The sequence below is a fragment of the Muntiacus reevesi genome, chromosome 5 (assembly GCF_963930625.1).
Source record: "Muntiacus reevesi chromosome 5, mMunRee1.1, whole genome shotgun sequence".
NCBI lineage: Eukaryota > Metazoa > Chordata > Mammalia > Artiodactyla > Cervidae > Muntiacus > Muntiacus reevesi.
Window position 1 is genome coordinate 51220145 of NC_089253.1, and position 17840 is coordinate 51237984.

General features: G+C 48.4%; 1 protein-coding gene and 3 non-coding genes across 6 annotated transcripts in view; 1 reads left to right on the forward strand and 3 right to left on the reverse strand.

The window, feature by feature from the left end:
- PIK3C2B (phosphatidylinositol-4-phosphate 3-kinase catalytic subunit type 2 beta) overlaps window positions 1-10627 on the reverse strand; it is a 65589-nt gene extending 54962 nt beyond the window's left edge. The window contains exon 1 of one of the 3 annotated variants that reach the window (XM_065938214.1): window positions 10309-10625. The gene's annotated coding sequence lies outside the window, so the exon portion shown is untranslated. Of the gene's footprint in view, window positions 1-10308 lie in introns of all 3 variants that reach the window. The other 2 variants (XM_065938213.1, XM_065938218.1) reach the window with 2 other exon arrangements.
- LOC136170123 (small nucleolar RNA SNORA3/SNORA45 family) lies at window positions 2482-2611 on the reverse strand. Its single transcript, XR_010663567.1, has one exon. It is a non-coding gene; the product is annotated as a small nucleolar RNA SNORA3/SNORA45 family (small nucleolar RNA).
- A 5626-nt stretch (window positions 10628-16253) lies between the features above and the next one.
- On the forward strand, window positions 16254-16326 carry TRNAK-UUU (transfer RNA lysine (anticodon UUU)). The gene has a single exon. It is a non-coding gene; the product is annotated as a tRNA-Lys (tRNA).
- A 268-nt stretch (window positions 16327-16594) lies between these two features.
- TRNAK-UUU (transfer RNA lysine (anticodon UUU)) lies at window positions 16595-16667 on the reverse strand. Its single transcript has one exon. It is a non-coding gene; the product is annotated as a tRNA-Lys (tRNA).
- Between the last annotated feature and the right edge of the window lie 1173 nt (window positions 16668-17840).

The window sequence follows — 17840 nt, forward strand, 5'->3', positions numbered from 1 at the left end:
CTTCCCGCCCTCTCGGCAGGGAGGCTCTGTACCTCCCTCCGCCAGCTCTGGCCGCTGTCTCTCTGCCACCACAGTCCCTAACCCAGCAATCCTGACAGGCTGTCTGAATATCTTCCATTAGTGCTAGCTCCCCAAATCAAGAAAGTCCCTGACAGACTGCAGTCACTCCCCGGGGCCCAGAGCCACAGTCACCACACAAACCGCACACATTCCCACCCCGCACACTCCCGCCCACCACGCTGGCTCCAACTCATCCTCTCAGCAGCTCCCCGAGGGCAGAAGAAGCCGGCCTAGACATCTGAGGGGACAGTTCCAGTGCCGCTGGCAAAGAAGCCTAAGAAAAGCAGGCAGGAAGCTGAACCCGAAGAAAAGGAAAATGGGGCCCCTAGGTTCCAGGGGCCTTCCCTGTCCACATTCCAGGCTGCAGGGCCAGGCTGGGCCAACCAGGAGAGCTCACAGGAGGGAGACGCCAGGGAAGGAGACCCCACACACAGAGCCCCGGAGCGCCTTTGCCCAAACAAACCCGGTCAGCCTCAGCGGCAGCTGGTTATCTCCTAAACCAAAGGAGAACCCTGGGGTCCTCACAAACCAGGATGGGCAAGGGAACGGGTGTCATTTCCCAAGTGGCCCCCTTCTTTCAGACCAGAAACCACACACACACACACACACACACAAAACACCACCAAACATCTGATACTGATTTACTCAGGGGTGTCAGAGGGACGTCTGCAGTTAAAAAGCTGAGTCTGAGGAGAAGGTGCTCAACCTAAGGGAATCTGGAAATGGAAAAGGAAATGGCGAGTGGCACCAGAAGAAATGATCCATCAGAAGGTGGAGGACACGGATCTCTGACACAGGCCTTGCCAGTCCTCCCCTGCTCCCAGCTCCCGACCTCTCCAGGGCACAAGTTCCCCTAAGTGCTGTCCACAAGGCGGCCTGACCCTCTAAGTCACTGACCCCCCGATCCTTGGCCTTGGCTACTGTTGGCCTGGCCTCACCCCGCAGCCATGAAGTCCCTCTCCCCTCTTCCTGGTAGCAGACCGGAAGGATATCCTGCCCTGGATCAGCCAACGACACCAAACCCAGGAGGAGACCAAGGGTTCTCTCTCACCAAGGTCAAAGGGGAAACCCCACTAGGGATGCGGGGCCCTAAGAGGGAACTGGGAGATGAGATCCTCCCCTAGACGGCCTCCCAGTGTTCAGAATTCCCAGACCACAGGGACGGGGACACCAGGGAGGGCGCTGGGAAGTGGGCAGAGGTCCTGACGGTGCCCGATCGCAGGGGATCCCAGCTGGGACTCCCCTCCACCCGGTCACCCCCTACCTACCCCTGTCACAGTGGTGGCAGCTCCAGTGCCCAGGATCCTCCTGGTCCCACTTGAGCCTTAGGGCCTCAAAAGCCATGAGTGCAGCTGGAGGCGCTTTTCCTCCTACTTTCTCTCTCCTCTCTCCACCCCAGCTCAAGATCCTCAGAAGCCTTCCCCGGCCAGCTGTTTCAAACTGGTCTTACTTCTTTCACGCTCTGAGTGTTTCCTAAACATTCTGATGCTGTGTACTGACATGACATTAGGATGGGGGCACAAGAACAACACCTTTGTCTCAGGTGGTGTTACAATAACCACTCTGCATCTCTGCATGTGGAGGGGTGAAGATGTCTTTCCTACGTACGAAGTAACCTGGGGGTGGGGGGTAGATGAGGAGTCCTGTCCACTTCAGTGTTGCTCTGCACACACCCTAATGCCTTTTTCCATCCCCAATGTCCCACCCTGCACGGGAAGATCCAAGGGAGACAGAGGCCAAGGCGACACCAGCACAGGGACTCAGCTGCCCACCCGGCTCAGCGAGGCACGCACATCCCACCAGCCCCCCCCCCCCGTCATGGGGCCCGTGCCCACATGCCCCTCGCCCAGGGTCTAGAATAGGGCAGCAACAGTCAGAGGCTGTTCTCAGCAGGGATTAGCGGCATGCCTGCAGCTGGAAGAGAGAAGCCAGAACGTGACCACATGTGGAAGCACAATGGAGCTAACCATCCACAGCTACCTTGCTGAAACACCACTGCAATGCATGTAAACATCTTTACAAATCTGTCAAATTAGTACCCCAAGATTATGTCCCCTATCCTGCCTGGAGTGAGGGTATCACACTTTATTCCGGTGAAAACAAAGCGAAGGTTGCGGGGGGTGGGGGGGTTGTACTACAGGTTGACAGAGAGGAAGGCTAAGTGAATATGTGCGTGCATGTTTGCATGCTAAGTCGTTTTAGTCATGTCCGATTATGTGCGACCCTACGGACTCTAGCCTGCCAGGCTCCTCTGTCCATGGGATTCTCCAGGCAAGAGTACTAGAGTGGGTTGCCATGTCCTCCTTCAGGACCTGACAGCTTCTACACACTCCTGTAACATAGGACTCCTAAAGAAATGGTTATTACCATCTCCCTAAGTTATGGGCACTAATCAATCTAACAGTTGTGTAACAATCTGACGCTTGTTACTAACCTGGTGACTGACTATGCCATGAGGGTCACAGCCAGTGAATAAGGTTAGCAGTTACTCTTCAAGGACTCTAGCACACTAAGGCAACAGCCGATACCCAAGTGTGACCCTAGCCTCAATGAGTGAATATAAGCATCAAAGAAACAGAAGGAAGGAAACAGACCTTTTCCCCACCCCCACCCTATCTGGCATTCTGTGCCAGGTATCGTCTTGCTTCATCCTTATAACAATCCTTAAATGTGCATATTATTATCCTTACTTTATGAAAACAGGAAAGGAATTGAGTAATTCACCTAAGGTCACCCAAGTAGTAAAAGAGACAGAATCAAATTGTTATGAATCAATTATACGTCAATAAGCAAATAAAAAAATAAAATTTAAAATAAATAAGTAAAAGCTAAACTGAATCTTGTTTGAGGCCAAAATTGTTTGAGGTCTTTTTCCCATTCTGTTATGAAGACCTAGGAATATCACATTTTACCAAATGTTCAAGCTGATATTGGTGACTATTCTGGTATACTCCTGTGCCAGGGAATCCTGGAGCTCTGGTCAGGTCATGCGTCCAGTGAGAAACTCTGTCTCTCCCCTTCCTTATCAGGTACTCGACTCCCCACACCGAGTCCCAGCCCAGTCCCCTGCATGCCCCCCAAAGCGCTGATGGTCATTAGCCATTCTCCAGGACCCCACGCTCTCCTACAAACTGTCACTCATGCGAGCACTCTAGAGCACTCCTTCCCTCAAGCGAACGCCCTCTGGAACACCCCTTCGCTCACGCGAGCGGCCTCTGGAGCACTCCTTCGCTCAGGCGAGCGCCCTCTGGAGCACTCCTTCGCTCACGCGAGCGGCCTCTGGAGCACTCCTTCGCTCAGGCGAGCGCCCTCTGGAGCGAGCACTCCTTCCCTCACACGAATGCCCTCTGGAGCACTCCTTCGCTCACGCCAGCACCCTCTGGAACACTCCTTCGCTCATGAGTGCACCCTCTGGAGCAAGCACTCCTTCGCTCACGCCAGTGCCCTCTGGAGCACTCCTCCCACGCGAGTGCCCTCTGGAGCACTCCTGCGCTCACGCAAGTGCCCTCTGGAAACCTCCTTCGCTCACGCCAGCGCCCTCCGGAGCACTCCTCCCACGCGAGAGCCCTCTGGAAAACTCCTGCGCCCACGCGAGCGCCCTCTGGAACACTCCTTCACTCGCGCCAGCGCCCTCTGGAGCACTCCGTCCCTCGCACCAGCGCCGTCTGGAGCACTCCTTCACTCGCGCCAGCGCCCTCTGGAGCACTCCGTCCCTCGCACCAGCGCCGTCTGGAGCACTCCTTCCCTCGTGTGAGCGCCCTCTGAACACTCCTTCGCTCATGCGCCTGCCCTCTGGAGCACTCTGGCTTGCCCGACCTGCTTTTATGTTAGAGCCTTCTTTTTATCTCCTATGACGGAAAGTGACTTTGCTCTCTTTCAAATGTCTGTAAAAATTTTAATGCATCCCACTGTATTTATATTGTTTTGTATTACCCCACTGGTGATTAGACTAAAAATAACTTATCCATGTAGGTGGGGCTTCCCTGGTGGCGCAAAGGTAAAGAATCCGCCTGCTAATACAGGAGACGTGGGTTCGATCCCTTGGTCAGGAAGATCCCCTGGACTGGGAAATGGCAACCCATTCCAGTATTCATGCCTGGGAAATCCTAGAGTCCATGGGGTCGCAAGAGTCAGACGCGACTTAGCGACTAAAAACAACAACAACAAACATCCATGTACACGGTTTATAACTACAAAGCTCTTTATAAATATAAGCCCATTAATCTTAAGGAAAAAATTACCTCCTATTTGTCTTTGTCTTCCCCACAATGCTCAATACTACGCTTTACACACGGGACAGAGCTGTTAAACACTGTGTTCTGAGGGTGCTCTGACCAACCTAGAGAAGAATTATCACTTTCCCCGTTGTAGTATCAGGGATTCTGAAGCTGATGAGGAAGGCAAAATTGTAATTGATTTTTCTAGGTTGATACCCAATAGCATTTATTAGGTTCTCAGAATTCAAGTGTCCCCCCAGATATTAAGTACTCTAGTCTTGGTTTCTATACTTTTTTAAGAAATGCTGCCTTGGGGCAACCATAGGACAACTGACTCATATTGACCTTACAGAATTACCCCCTACATAAAGTTCACCTGTTCAGTTGAGTTTTTTGGAGTACAGTGTGGTTGCCCCAAGATCAGGGACCATGCTGAACTCAAAGTTTATATTCTGAGGGTTTAGCACAAACCTGCTACTGTAAGATGATAAAATAACTGAGCACCACCGTCTGCTGAGTCCTTGCCATGCCTCAGATAGTACTCCCGGTAATTCATTTTGTCTGTCTTCTTCCCTGTTGTGCACTCAGGTTCACCATGTGCATTCAATGCATAATGGGTGATGGATGAATAAAAGACAAAATGCAAGCTCCTCCAATGGTTCTGGCCAAATTAAACTACACCTCCTTTACCTCTTTCAGCACTTGTTTCACTCCCCATTCCGCCCCAATGCCGACTCATTGTTCAGATCTCAGCTAACATTTCATTTCCACCAGGAATTCTGACCACCCTAAATGCCTCATTTACGAATTCTTTAAGCACCCCATACTATAGCCTACTCACTTGTCTATGTTCTCCACCCAGCAGTAAGTTCTGGAAGGCTGTATGTGCTAGACACTGAAAGCACCTAAAGTCATTAGTATGCACTCAAAAAACATCTGTGAATGAACAGATGAGCTCTTTTTAAACAGTAACTGACAAGCTTTCTTCCCTCTGTGATCACGTCTTCACCCACAGACGACTTTAAGAAGAACACTTGCCGCTGTCACCTGACTCTTGAGGAAGCCCCATTTCATTGAGAACCTGGGCCTCATTGACATTTTTTCCCCACAGGTCCCTCCAGTGCAGCAGAGAAAGAACCCGGGTCCTAGAGGTATCCTGACCTACATTCAGACTCTGGCTCTTTTCTTATTAGTTGTACAACCTTAATCTTGGTTTGAATCTAAACTAAGCTGAACCTCAGTTCTCTCATCTGCAAAGGAGGATGGGACAATTTCATCATCTATTTCCTCCAAGGATGGCAGTGGGGGTTGGAATTAAGGTTTGAAAAGCTACAGGAAGACAGACACTCAGTGCTGGTGGCTATTCTTTTTTATCACGCTTTGCTTGGTATTTTTATTATTTTTATTTATTTTTTATTTATTATTTTATTTATTATTATTTTTATTATGCCTTGCTTGGTATTTGAACTTTTTCTCAAATGGCTCCTTTTTGCCTTCCTTGTTGGGACCATCTACAATAGCATCACCAAAATTGAACTGACAACCCTTTGGAGCCACTCTTTCAAAATCTCTTGTCAGGGAGCTATATCCATCTTTTCTATTAATTAAAAAAAAGAAAAAAAATCTGTCTTGCTGAATTCGAAAGTGTAAATCTGACATCCTAGTTATATTTTTGGGGAAAATATAGTTGCCTTTTCCCAGGTGCCCATAATGTCCAACTTTCTAACAATCTCTCCACTTTGGGTCAGAATTAAATGAGGCCTCCAGTGCTCCTCGTACTTTAACTTCTTTTACCCTTTGGAAGACACAGGAGCGTGACAAGTCAGGAATGGGGCAGACACTCTGCTTTCAGAAACGTGGGGCCCTCAGAGGTGTCTCAACAGTGGCCGGGCACCATCAATCACTCCAATCTGGGTTCTAGGTTAATTTGGACCTGAGATGAGAAGAGCTCATATCTGTCTTTACCTGGCAAGGCAAACTGTACTATTTCCTCAAAATGGAATCTCCTTGGCTCTCTATTCCTTTCCCCTCACTCTGTGCCTTCTGGTTTGCTGTCAACAGTAGTAAGTAGATGAAGATAAAGAGAGAGAAAAACGTGGCAGGAGAGGATGCCTCCAGTTCAGCTCAGTCGCATCTGACTCTTTGCGACCCCATGAACCACAGCACGCCAGGCCTCCCTGTCCATCACCAACTCCCGGAGTCCCCCCAAACCCATGTCCATCGACTCGATGATGCCATCCAAGCATCTCATCCTCTGTCACCCCTTTCTCCTCCTGCCCTCAATCTTTCCCAGCATCAGGGGCTTTTCCAATGAGTCAGCTCTTCACATCAGGTGGCCAAAGTATTGGAGTTTCAGCTTCAACATCAGTCCTTCCAATGAACACCCAGGACTGATCTCCTTTAGGAGGGACTGGTTGGATCTCCAAGGGACTCTCAAGAGTCTTTTCCAACACCACAGTTCAAAAGCATAGAGGATGCCCCCATGCAAGCTTTTTCCTGGTGGGCCTGGGGACCAGAGTGTGTGAGCAGCTCTCAGGACTGGCACCCACCTCGATGGTGGGCAGGATGCAGAAATAGAAGCTAACCTCTAAGACAGGATCCACGGGCCGAGATTTGGAATGAGGCATAAAACACAGTGGAAGAAACATCAAGGAGAAGAGAAGCCACCACCCGGGAAACTAGTCTCGCACTAGGGTTGGCTGAGGTTAGCAGAGAAAGGTCCAGGATGAAGAGTGTTGAACAATGTTTTCAAGAAAGGAGAGTGGCAGGTGCGAACGTTAAGGAGGAAGGAAAAAAGTTTCCAAAGAGGCAAATGATTTTTGGTCTCTCGTTGAAACACTATGGAGCCTCTGCTAGGTGAGACTTCCCACAAGAAGTTCTCAAGAAGAGGGAGGACGAATTGCTAAAGATCCCTTGTCACAGATTCTATACTCTGCCCCAAGACTATTGGGACTGCTCTCCTCTTCCTCCTCCATACCTTGTGGGCTTCTTCCCCAGAGCTCAAAAGGTGTTCTGTGTCATTAATCTCTTTAACACTATGGAGATTTGAGGACAGTGAATTCCATCACCAATATTCTGAGAGAAGAGAATTTCCCAGCAATGATAGGATCAACTGATAGGTACATTCCAAAGTGCTGAAAGATAGGTCCTTTCATTGGTAGTAAAATGATCTGTGGAACAAGTTCATGTGACCCTGGAAGAGTCATTTCCTTGCAGAGAAATGACTTTCCAATTCTAAAACTATATGTGATCCTAGGAAATGCAAGAATTAAGGAGGTGCTTGCTGGACTAGGACTGGGTGGAGGAAGTTTGTCCCCCAGGATCTCTGTTCTTGAGAAGTGAGTTATCTAAAGTATGTCCCAGTCTGGTAACATCTCACCAGCATTCAAATCAAGGAATCCAGTATGAATGAATACTGTAACTCTGCTGCTCCTTTCCCAGGACCCAACATCTCCCTGAGAGGGGCAACCAAGTTATGAGCACAGGGTCTGGAGAAGGAATGCCTGCTTCGAATCTCTCCTCTGTCTTTGACTAGCCAGCTGACATCAGTAAGTGTCAGCTACAATATTATTTGCCAGCTAAGTACTACCATAACTATAGACAGCAATCAGCCTTTGGGGGTGTATATATCCCCCTGATTCCCTAGAAATATCATTAAGTAGACTTTCCTTCTCTCTCAGTTCCCATTCTAGTAACCCTATTTAAAGAGAAATACCCAAAGAAAAGTTACCTGGGCATTGTCACATTACTTTCCCTTAGCCAGAAAAGAAAGTTTCCAGAACATTCTCTATTTCATATCCCTTTCCTCCCCCCACCCCCCATCCCCACCAGCTTTCCCTTCCTCGTTAGTGAAACTAAACTCAGGATGTATAACCTACTTTTGTACAGCACTCTGCAGTTTTCAGAGTGCTTTTGCATACATGATTTTATTCAGTTCACGGTAAGCAGTGTTTTTCATCCTTAAAACAATCCTATGAGCCAAAGGTATTTTCCCTCATTTTTTGGATATACAAACTGAGTCTTAGGTTCATGAGTTGTTCATACTCACACAGCTAGGAAGCCAGGCCTCCTGACACTGAACCCACCCACTGTTTCTCTACTACTCCACACTATCACACCCAAGTTCACATCCTGGGAACATGAGCAGCCTGAAGTTTATGGCCAGTTACAAACCCCCAAAGGGAAAAGAGTTCCCTCATTTTTATTCCTGTTGGCCAGCAGGACTGTTCAGGTTGAATGACCACACACGTGAGATATTTGCAAAATGTCAGGCCTAGGTGGGGTGGAGAAACCAGACAGAGGAGACCTAAGGCCCACAAGAACGTGGGGTATCTGCTAAAGCATCGTTACATCCTGGCCAAGGCTGCAGGTATTCTAGGTCACTACACAATCCAAAGGAGCACTCCAGGGAAAAGCCTGAGGATCCAGATAAATGGAGCCTCCCTCACTGATCTTTCCAGGAAGAGGGAAATGGACTGACTCGCTCCCTTCTGGCCAGGGCTGAGAGTTTGGTCAGATTCAGACACACACACCCATGCACACTCAGCAGTAAATTCAGAGTTGCGGAAGTCAAACCTTGGGCTTGCCCAAAGGCCAAAGGGGAAGCAGCCACAGCTTTAGTCCAGGGCTCCGGCTCTGAGCCACCACCTCTTCAGACGCTGGCTGCCAGGCAGGGCTATAAAATGTGCCTCGACTTAATTTTTCCATGGACGCAACCCCAGAGGGGACCGCCAGGCTCTGGAGGAGCTGCAATTCTGAAGCCTCATAACTTCTCTGTCCTGGGATGCACAGCTGGAGTCCGGGAGGGAGGAGTATATGTGGATCAGGTTTGCCACCCCCTGGACCATTTCTCTTCCAGTATCTTCCTGAGGCCTTGTGTGGCAAGAAAGTAAGTTTTCATTCAGCGGCTGATACAGGGTTGGAATTCAGTGCAAATTACTTACATCTGCTTGGCCACAACCCACAGAGTCAGGTAGTTTAGACAGAGAAGGAGGGGCATGTTGGCCCACTTCTGGAAGCCTGGGTAGTTGTGTGCTAAGGAAGCTAGTGCCACGCTGGGACCAGCCACCCAGGGTACAAAATTCTCTAAAAGAACCGAGAAAAAAAACATCAGGGCAGCAGAGACAATAGAGATTCCATCGCAGCCAGGCTGGAGGGACTGGGAAGCCACAAAGACCCCACAAAGGGGTGGAGACCAAGAGAAAGGAGGTCGGCCCGAAGAGCGCGAGCAATGGCAGGGTTTTCACACGCGCCCCGCGGCCAACCAGGGCGTGTGCGCTAACCTCTCACGTTAGTAACCTCTTTTCACAACCTGGGAGCCTGCCGAGCCCCTGGGCTTCCCACCCCACCCCACGCGGGCTTGGCAGGCTCCCCTGGGCTTCCTGCTGCTGCGATTGCTCCCCTACATCAAAGCCACCGCTGTCGGGAGCTGAAAACCAGAGACAAGTACAGGCCGGGGGAGCCAAGGACCGGGAACTCCGGCATGAAGGCCCCTCTCCCTCTCCTAAGCTTTCCCCTTTTGCTGCAGTATCCTTATAAGGCAGAAGCCAATTTTCCTATCTGTCCGCATAAAAATGTATATCTATATATATTCCCTAGGCTAGATGCTGACTTTTCACCTACTGCAAGAGAAAGCATCACCCCACCACTCTCACTCCAGGGCAGGTTTTGCCTTTTATTTTCTCATCTTCAACAAACCAAAACACCAAAACCATTGGCTGATTCAGGGCGCCTTGCCACTGGGAGCCAGGAAGTGTGTTCAGAGGGAAAGGGGTGAGGAAGAGGGCGCCCGGGGTCCAAGACGCTCGGAGCCCCCAGGAGCGGGGAGGCGGCTGGGCCGCCCGCTCGGGTGCGGGGCCCGGAGCCCGGCGCCCACCGCCCCCGCGGCCCGCGCCCCGGGAACCCTCGGCTCCTTCCATTGTTGCACCTCGCCGCTGCCATGCTGCAGGGAGATTCCCCGACCTCCGTCCGCCCCACTCGGCGGGTGATCCGCAGGCGCGGGCCGGGGCGCCCGGCCGGGTGCGCGCCTTACCTGCGCCCACTGCGGTTTCCTGCGGTCGTGCACTCGGAGACCCGGGCTGCCGGCTCCGGGCGGCTCCGGCCGCGCACCGCCTCCTCCCGGCCGCTCCCTCCCGGGCAGCACGCGGCGGGCGGCGGGCGGCGGGCGGCGGGCCCCGGGCAGCGGGGAGGCAGAAGGTGCGCGAGGACCGGCTGGGGAGTCGGCTAAGCGGAGGGCGTGCGCGAGTCCGCGGGGTCCGACTGGCCCCGGAGAGACAATAGGTGCAACGGCGGGCTAGCGCGGGGAAGCCATCTCCCGGAGACCCCGCGCACTGCACCGCGGCGGAGGCTCGGCCGGATGCGGGCAGGGCGTCCAGCCGCAGGCCGCGGCCCCAGCCCGCAGCGCCCGTAGCGCGGAGGAGGGCGGGCCTCGAGCCCGGCCGCCCGCCCCTCCCGCTCGGCTCCCCGCCTCCCCGGCCTTTGCGCGCGGGGAGGAAAAAGCAAGGCGTCGAGTCGTGCTTCGGGAACCAGGGGCCGAGATCTTCACTCCCCACTCGTGTGAGGGTGTTTGCAGATGGCTTCCCCTGCTGGGACCCTTTGGCTGTGTGCCAGAAGAATGCCAGATCATTCTACTGGAAATGACAGAGTTTTGAGGTTCGGGTATTGGTGGGTGGAATTTCCCCCCCATCATTAACAGAGCGATGCCCTAGAGAGTCCCTACCTTGAGGGCGGAGGAGACGGCGGGGGGAAGCTGTCTCTGCCTTTTGCACTTTTCTGCTTCATTGGTTTTTCGGTTCGCCCTTGTGGGTTGTGTGACCCGAGCCCCGTTAAATAGCAGTCTACACCCTGAGGGGGAAGGGTGGTGGTTGATCCTCTAGCGCAACCAGCGCAAGGGGAAAATCTTTTATACATTACGTTATGTTTTAAAATTTTGACTCAGTACCTTTGTTTGAGCAGTGGTCTCTAGAATTTTCCGAAGGGCTCCACCCAAACAAACCCATAGTTGGCCCGCCCCTCATTTGCATTTGCTTTGCATAATAACGAAACTCTCTGATCTCAAAGTACATTTTCCTCAAAACTTGAATCTTGCTCTCCACCAGGGTCCTCCTCCTTTCTTCCTTGCCAGACTACGATCAGCACCTGGTTCTCAGCATCCCTCCCCTGCCGTCCCCTTTAGGTATCTAGGGCTCAGTACTCCCATCCTGAGGTCAGAGGCCCAGGACTCCCTTGCCAGGGTTCTCAGGGAAACATCTGCAAACCCGTACCTTCTCTGGTCCCAAAGATATGTTTGTTAAAATGCTACTCTTACAGTCTATTTGGGGTTCACTGGAGTTTTGTGGGGTTTTTTTTAAGGGTGTCAGGCCTTTTAAAAAAGACAAGGGGCGTTTTAAAATTTCCATATTAATATGAAACTTCAAGATATCCAACATGTCTTAGATTCATAGGCTTATAGAAATGGAAGACTTTAGAGCTCAAAGGAGGATAACTCTTTTGGGGAAGGAAATTTGAATAACCAGATGAAGTCCTAAGTAGAGGGAGAAAGCAATGTAAAAAGTGAGATCATGATTTGGAGGTTCTTGCCTGGAAAATCCCATGGATGGAGAAGCCTGGTAGGCTACAGTTCATGGGGTTGCAAAGAGCTGGACACGACTGAGTGACTTCACTTGGGATATTGTTTTGTTCTCATATAAGGTGAAATCTGGGCCAGTGCAAAGAACCATTAATTGCAGGCAACCTTGAGTGAGACAATGGGGGGAGAAGCTCCTGAAAGAAGGGACAAAGGCTTATGTTTGTTTTCTACTCACTGCACTGTGCCCTTGGGTAGTCCACTTCACCCTCTTGGCATCAATAGTTCTATCAGGTTGGCTTCCCACTCAGGCCTGTTGTGAAGATCAAAGGAAAGAATGCAATGGACCATTTTGATGACCACAGCCTATTCTGTACATGTCTATGTTCTGTACACATAACGTATGTATGATGCTATTCCTAATGCTCAAGAGCCTCGGGGAATCCAAACATGCGTTCATTCACTCATTCACTGCTTGATCACAATACAAATTTATGACAGCTTGCTGTGTGCCTGTCATCAAGTTAAGCTCAGAAGCCTGAAAGAACAGAGTAGTATGGGGCTGTCAGCGGTCCAGTGTTGCTGGAGTGAAGAGCTAACAGGAGATAGGCCTGCCTGCGTTGCTGGGCTGAGGATCACATTAAAGTCTTTTTAATGCATCTTGGTATGGAGAAAATTCTGCGTTATAAGAGAAACCAGGCATGTCAAAAAGTTTAGGTTTAGCCCTGTAGGCAACAGAGAACCCAGGGAGTACACTGGGAGTGATGTCATAGGTGATGTGGCCTATTACGGAGGATTTGCAATACATACTGCATGTCTTCCCTTTGCCCCTGCAGACCCACTCTGGGCCCTCTGGTCTCCTAGAAGGGGTGGGCCAGTGGGGAGCCTCCTCAGAAGAGCAGGAGGAGGGAGGTCAAAGAGGTCTGGACATTTCTTCCTTGGGCTCCTTCTCTTTGGGATCACTGTGGGCTGGCTGCCACACTCAACAAAGTTTCCTCCAGGTGTTTCCCCTTCCCTCTCAGCTGCTTTCCCTCCCTCTCCCTTCCCCTCTTCTCTCCTCATTTAGAGAATCGCTCACTCCCTTCCTTCGACTGTCAAGCCAAGAAGTGGAAACTCTTCAAACTGGAGTGTGCCATTTGCACACTTAGGAGTACTGGCTGGGAACTCAGGGGAGGCCATGGCTGCATTCAGGGTGCAAGGGCAGAGAATCTCGAAGCAGGGACAGAAGGGTAGGATGGGAGAGAAGGACAGATACAAGAGAGTCAGGCAGTCAAGTCAATAATACTTGGTACTGTACTGATTTAGGGATCATCAGTGAGGGGGAATAGGACAGAACTACTCCCCACCTGATGCCTTAGGAATTGCGGGCAGGTGGTGCCATTTGCTAAGTGAGGGACGTAGCAAGACAGGGCCCGGGTATTGGGGGCGCAATCATGACTCTGATTTTGGACGTTAAATTAAATTTGGACTTGCAGTGTCTCTGGAATGTTCAGGTGGGGGTGTCTAGTAGACTCTAGATTTATGAAACTAAATTGAAAGTAAAGGCATGGACAAGTGGTTTCAGTTTTGGACTCTTCCATTCATAGATGATAAACGAAGTTACATATGTGACATCACCCAAGTGGACAAATATAGGAAGGAAGAGGCCTGAACGGGAGTAAGAACTGAGACGCCAGAGTGTCAGAAGGGAGGAGGAGAGAAAGTGTCAGGAAAGAGGGATGGAAACACAAGTGTGGCCGAGACATTCAGGAGGGCAGGACTGGAAATGCCTTTTGGATTGACAAGAAGTCAGGGAATTCTGGATGCTAGAGGGGTTTCTTGAGTTGTTAGCCTTTCTGTCATAGAGAGGAGGGTGGTGGGAGAGAGCTTGAAGAGCCCCACCAGAAACCCAGGCTGCTCTCAGTTTGGAGTTATTGGGCCAAAATCACAAAAGGAAACTTCAGAACAACTCCTCTGTACCATGTATCTCTGCACCTTATAATGGTCTCAACTCAAAGACTCTACAGTGATGGTGAAGCACCGGGTCTCTGAGTAGGTACATTAGGCATTGGTTTGGGCACCCATTTCTTCCTCCACAACTTTCTAGCTCTGACAGAGTTGATGGAAATTTTCAAAGACCGATGAGTCTGATGAGTAGAAGAGCAGAGAATGTGTTTAATAATTAGCGGGGAAATTTCACTTTGAGAAGGGTGGGTGCGGGGAGGGTTTGGCCCACAAATCTAGAATCTGTGAGTTTAGATTGCCCTCCAGTGGTAGAATTAAGTTCAACAGTCACTGTGAGTGAGAAACTTGGTAGCACTCCAGGAAGATTTCATGCTTAAAAAGGAGAAAGCTCTACTGATGGTATTTTGTAACCCAATATAGAAAAAGCAGATTCAGTTCATGCTACTTCAGATGGGACTTTACAATGTTAACAGGTCAAACTTTCAATTTGACTTTCAAACTTTGCTGTTGCCTATGTGATAAAATTATTTTTGTCTAGCCTGAAATAAATCCCGTCAGCTGTCTCCAATCCCACACTTTTCCTGTCTACCTCCCTTTATTACAGCCAGATTAATTTATTCACCATCCCTAAAACACAATTTTCATTTCTCATTTTCCTTCCAGACTTACTGTTTTCCTTCCCACTGTGCCTATCTCGTTGCTGTGGAAATAGTAGGTGCTCAATAAGCAAGTTATGAGTTAGTCTATTTAAACAGCTGGTTTATTATCCTGGAGGAAAGGCAATACGATGTAACGAACGAAGCCATTGGGCAGGGAAAAAAAAAACTTTATTTTTTCTTCTTTAGGGACACTGGACAGCTACCATTTCCCGTCCTTAAAAAAAAAAAAATAGAAGTTAGGTATAATACATTTTCACATCTCATTCAAACAGAGCAAAAAGTTTTTCCTTATTTCACACATGAGTGCTCAAGAAATATCTGAATAGATAAATGTCTGTCTGGCTCACTAGAGTTTCCTCTGCATACCTCTGACAGTTAACTTGTTGAAACTTAACTCTGATTCTGTTTTCCTTGCTGAAAACTCAAGGACCCCTTGCCCTCATTTTGTACATCCTTTCTGTCCATTCTCATCTCCTGCTCTTCTTGTACTTGAATTCTTATTACTGCATTTATTACTTTGATAAAATTAATTGCTTAACTGTCTGCCTTCTTTGCTAGACTGTGAACAGGAGCCAGGTCCTATATATCTCTGACTTTCATCACAGAACCTAAACCATAATATCAACAGATGATCAATAAATGTTTGTACAATTACATTATTCCTTCCTGTTGCATTTTGAGCCTTCCTTCTAATCTTATTCCCCGCAGAAAACGTAATGAGAGTGGTAAAAATTTTAGATTTAGAAAGTGTCTTACAGGTCATCTAATCAATTTCCCTCATTTTGTAGATGTGGAAACTCAGGCCTGTTTAGGATCACACAGTTTGTTGGCCTTTGTGTTTAAAGAATCAGCAATTGTAGGAAACAAACTCCTACAACTGAGGCTGGGCAATTTTGTTCACTGTGTCAGAAGTCTCAGGTTCCCAGAAACAAAAACGCACCCCCTTATCAGTCTTGAAATTTCATAATCCTGTTTTCCTCACCCTATGTGTCATGGTTGATGAAGTTGATTTTAGGAAAAGCCAGGCTGATCTGGAGATTTTTATTCTTAATAATTTATGTTGCTTTCACTGGTACACACTAATACTGCTTTAGAAAGATTCACCTTGGGAGTCTGATTTGAAAACTGCAACTTGTCTGGAAGAGGGAGAAAGGGAAAAATTCAATCAAAATCTAAATTAAAGGTCTAAGCTCCCTTTCTCTCAATCTGTATTCAGATCCACCTTTCCACAGTCACTTCTCTTTTCCTATATTAGCTCCTCTATTTATGAGTCAAATGTATCTTTCCTTCTTTTGTGCTAAGGAATGCCTATTTAACAGCTTATCATCAAGTGAATGGAAATACACTGTTCTTTAAAAATACGGGGAAAATCCTCTAGTCTGGCTTAGTAGAATGTAACTAAAATTAAAAGGTCCTATTGTTCATTAAAATCATGGGGAAAACACTGAAAGCTGGTTCAGCAGAATATAACCGATATTAAGAGGCCCTGGGAAGCAGTATACTGAAGACAGAAGTGTAGTAACAAGAGGCTGCAGCTGTCTGAAGTTTTAATGTTCTTCTCCGTTGCCCATTTTTCTGTAATTTACTACCACCTAATTTTAGAGAACTTAGTGATTATTGGAAATTCATCAGACATGAAATATGAAGGAACTTGAAGAAAACATGTATTAAGTAAATGGAGAAAAGCAGAAAAATGAATGTTTGTGTTTTCTCATCTTACTGGAAAAAATAATAACTAAAATTTAGATTTGAGAGTCAATTTATTAGAATATTATCAAGTAAACGGAAAAGAAAACATTCTACAAGAGAGCCCGGATAGCTCAGTCGGTAGAGCATCAGACTTTTAATCTGAGGGTCCAGGGTTCAAGTCCCTGTTCGGGCGCCTTCTGATTTTTCGAAAATTCCAAGGTTTGTTTAGTTGCTAACTCTACTTATACCTTAAGTCGTATCAATTTTATTTTTCATTGATTTCGGAGTATGATAGATAAACGTACAGTCAGGGAAGAAAGAAAAGCGGCTACGGAAAACGTTATTCAGTTTCTTGGTGTGTGCGGAGGTTTTGCACGGTGATGTCCTGTCCGGGAAGACTTTTTTTCCTTTAGATTTCTAAGAATTGGGGAAGAAAACAAAACCGAAGGTTAAAACCAAAGCGCCCGAACAGGGACTTGAACCCTGGACCCTCAGATTAAAAGTCTGATGCTCTACCGACTGAGCTATCCGGGCTCTCACGAGCAAGCCCTGCTTCTGCGGTGTCTTACTTGAGGATGACGAGCGCGGCGCACCCGCCTCCGCCGCCGGCATTTTGTGAAACTGTGGTAAACCCGATGAAGCGCTGGGTTCGTGCGCCGGAAAAAACAGAGCGCACATCGTATACTTTTCACCAGCATTGCCGGTTAACTCAGGATTGCGAGACTCTTATGTGCCCAATAACCACTATCAGGTAATAATAATAATAATTAGGTAATCTCTCTGACAAGTCTAGGATGAACAGAACGGTGACGTAGGCCACTTTTGAAGAGCTGTAGTGACATAAGATTTATTACACTCGATAAAAGGGTGAGTATCTAAAACGTACCCGACAAAAAAAAAGAAAAAAAAACCACCGAAGAACGAATCTAAGAGAGAAGACAGACACGCTGCTCTGAAGCTGTCGGACTGAACTGTGTGGTGTGGAGCGGCAGAAAGGACCCCGCAGAAGGATGGTGGGATTGTCCCGCAGGTCCCTTCCTGGGGTCCGAGTCACAGTTTCACGTGACACAAACCCTGGAGTAGGTCAGCCCCAGTGACCTTCCGGTCAGAAACCCCAGGAAGCCAGGAGGGGAAAGCTGAACATGCCAGCGGTGAGACAGTTTATCGATCTTGGCATCGGAGGCTCTTCTCTTCCACAGCCGCCAGTACTCTGAGCGCTGCCCTCTGCCACACGGCTGGCATGGAGAGTTAACCCTCGGTGGGGCTTAGAGCGGGACATCGAAGGGTTTTCCTTCGCTGACGTTGCTTTCCCTTAATTCCGACTGCTTTAAGTGATTGCCCTGGTCCAGCAATTCCACTCTGAGGAATTTGTCCTAAAGAAATAATCATGGATGTGCAAAAAGACTTGATTACAAGAGAGAAAAGAACATCAAGGCATTTTAACTGGGAAAAGCCTGTAAGTGACATAAATGGTTATTTAAATTATCCTATTAAGAATGATATGCAGCCATTAATAATCATGTAAAAGAACACAATTTGGGAATAACTGTAAAATAGTTAGGCTATATTGCAAATTTAAAAATTAAGCAACAAAGATATATTGTACAGTACAGAAAATTACAGCCATTACTTTGTAATAACTTTCAACAGCAGTATCTAAAAACATTGAATCACAATGCTGTTCATCTGAAACTAATATAATATTGT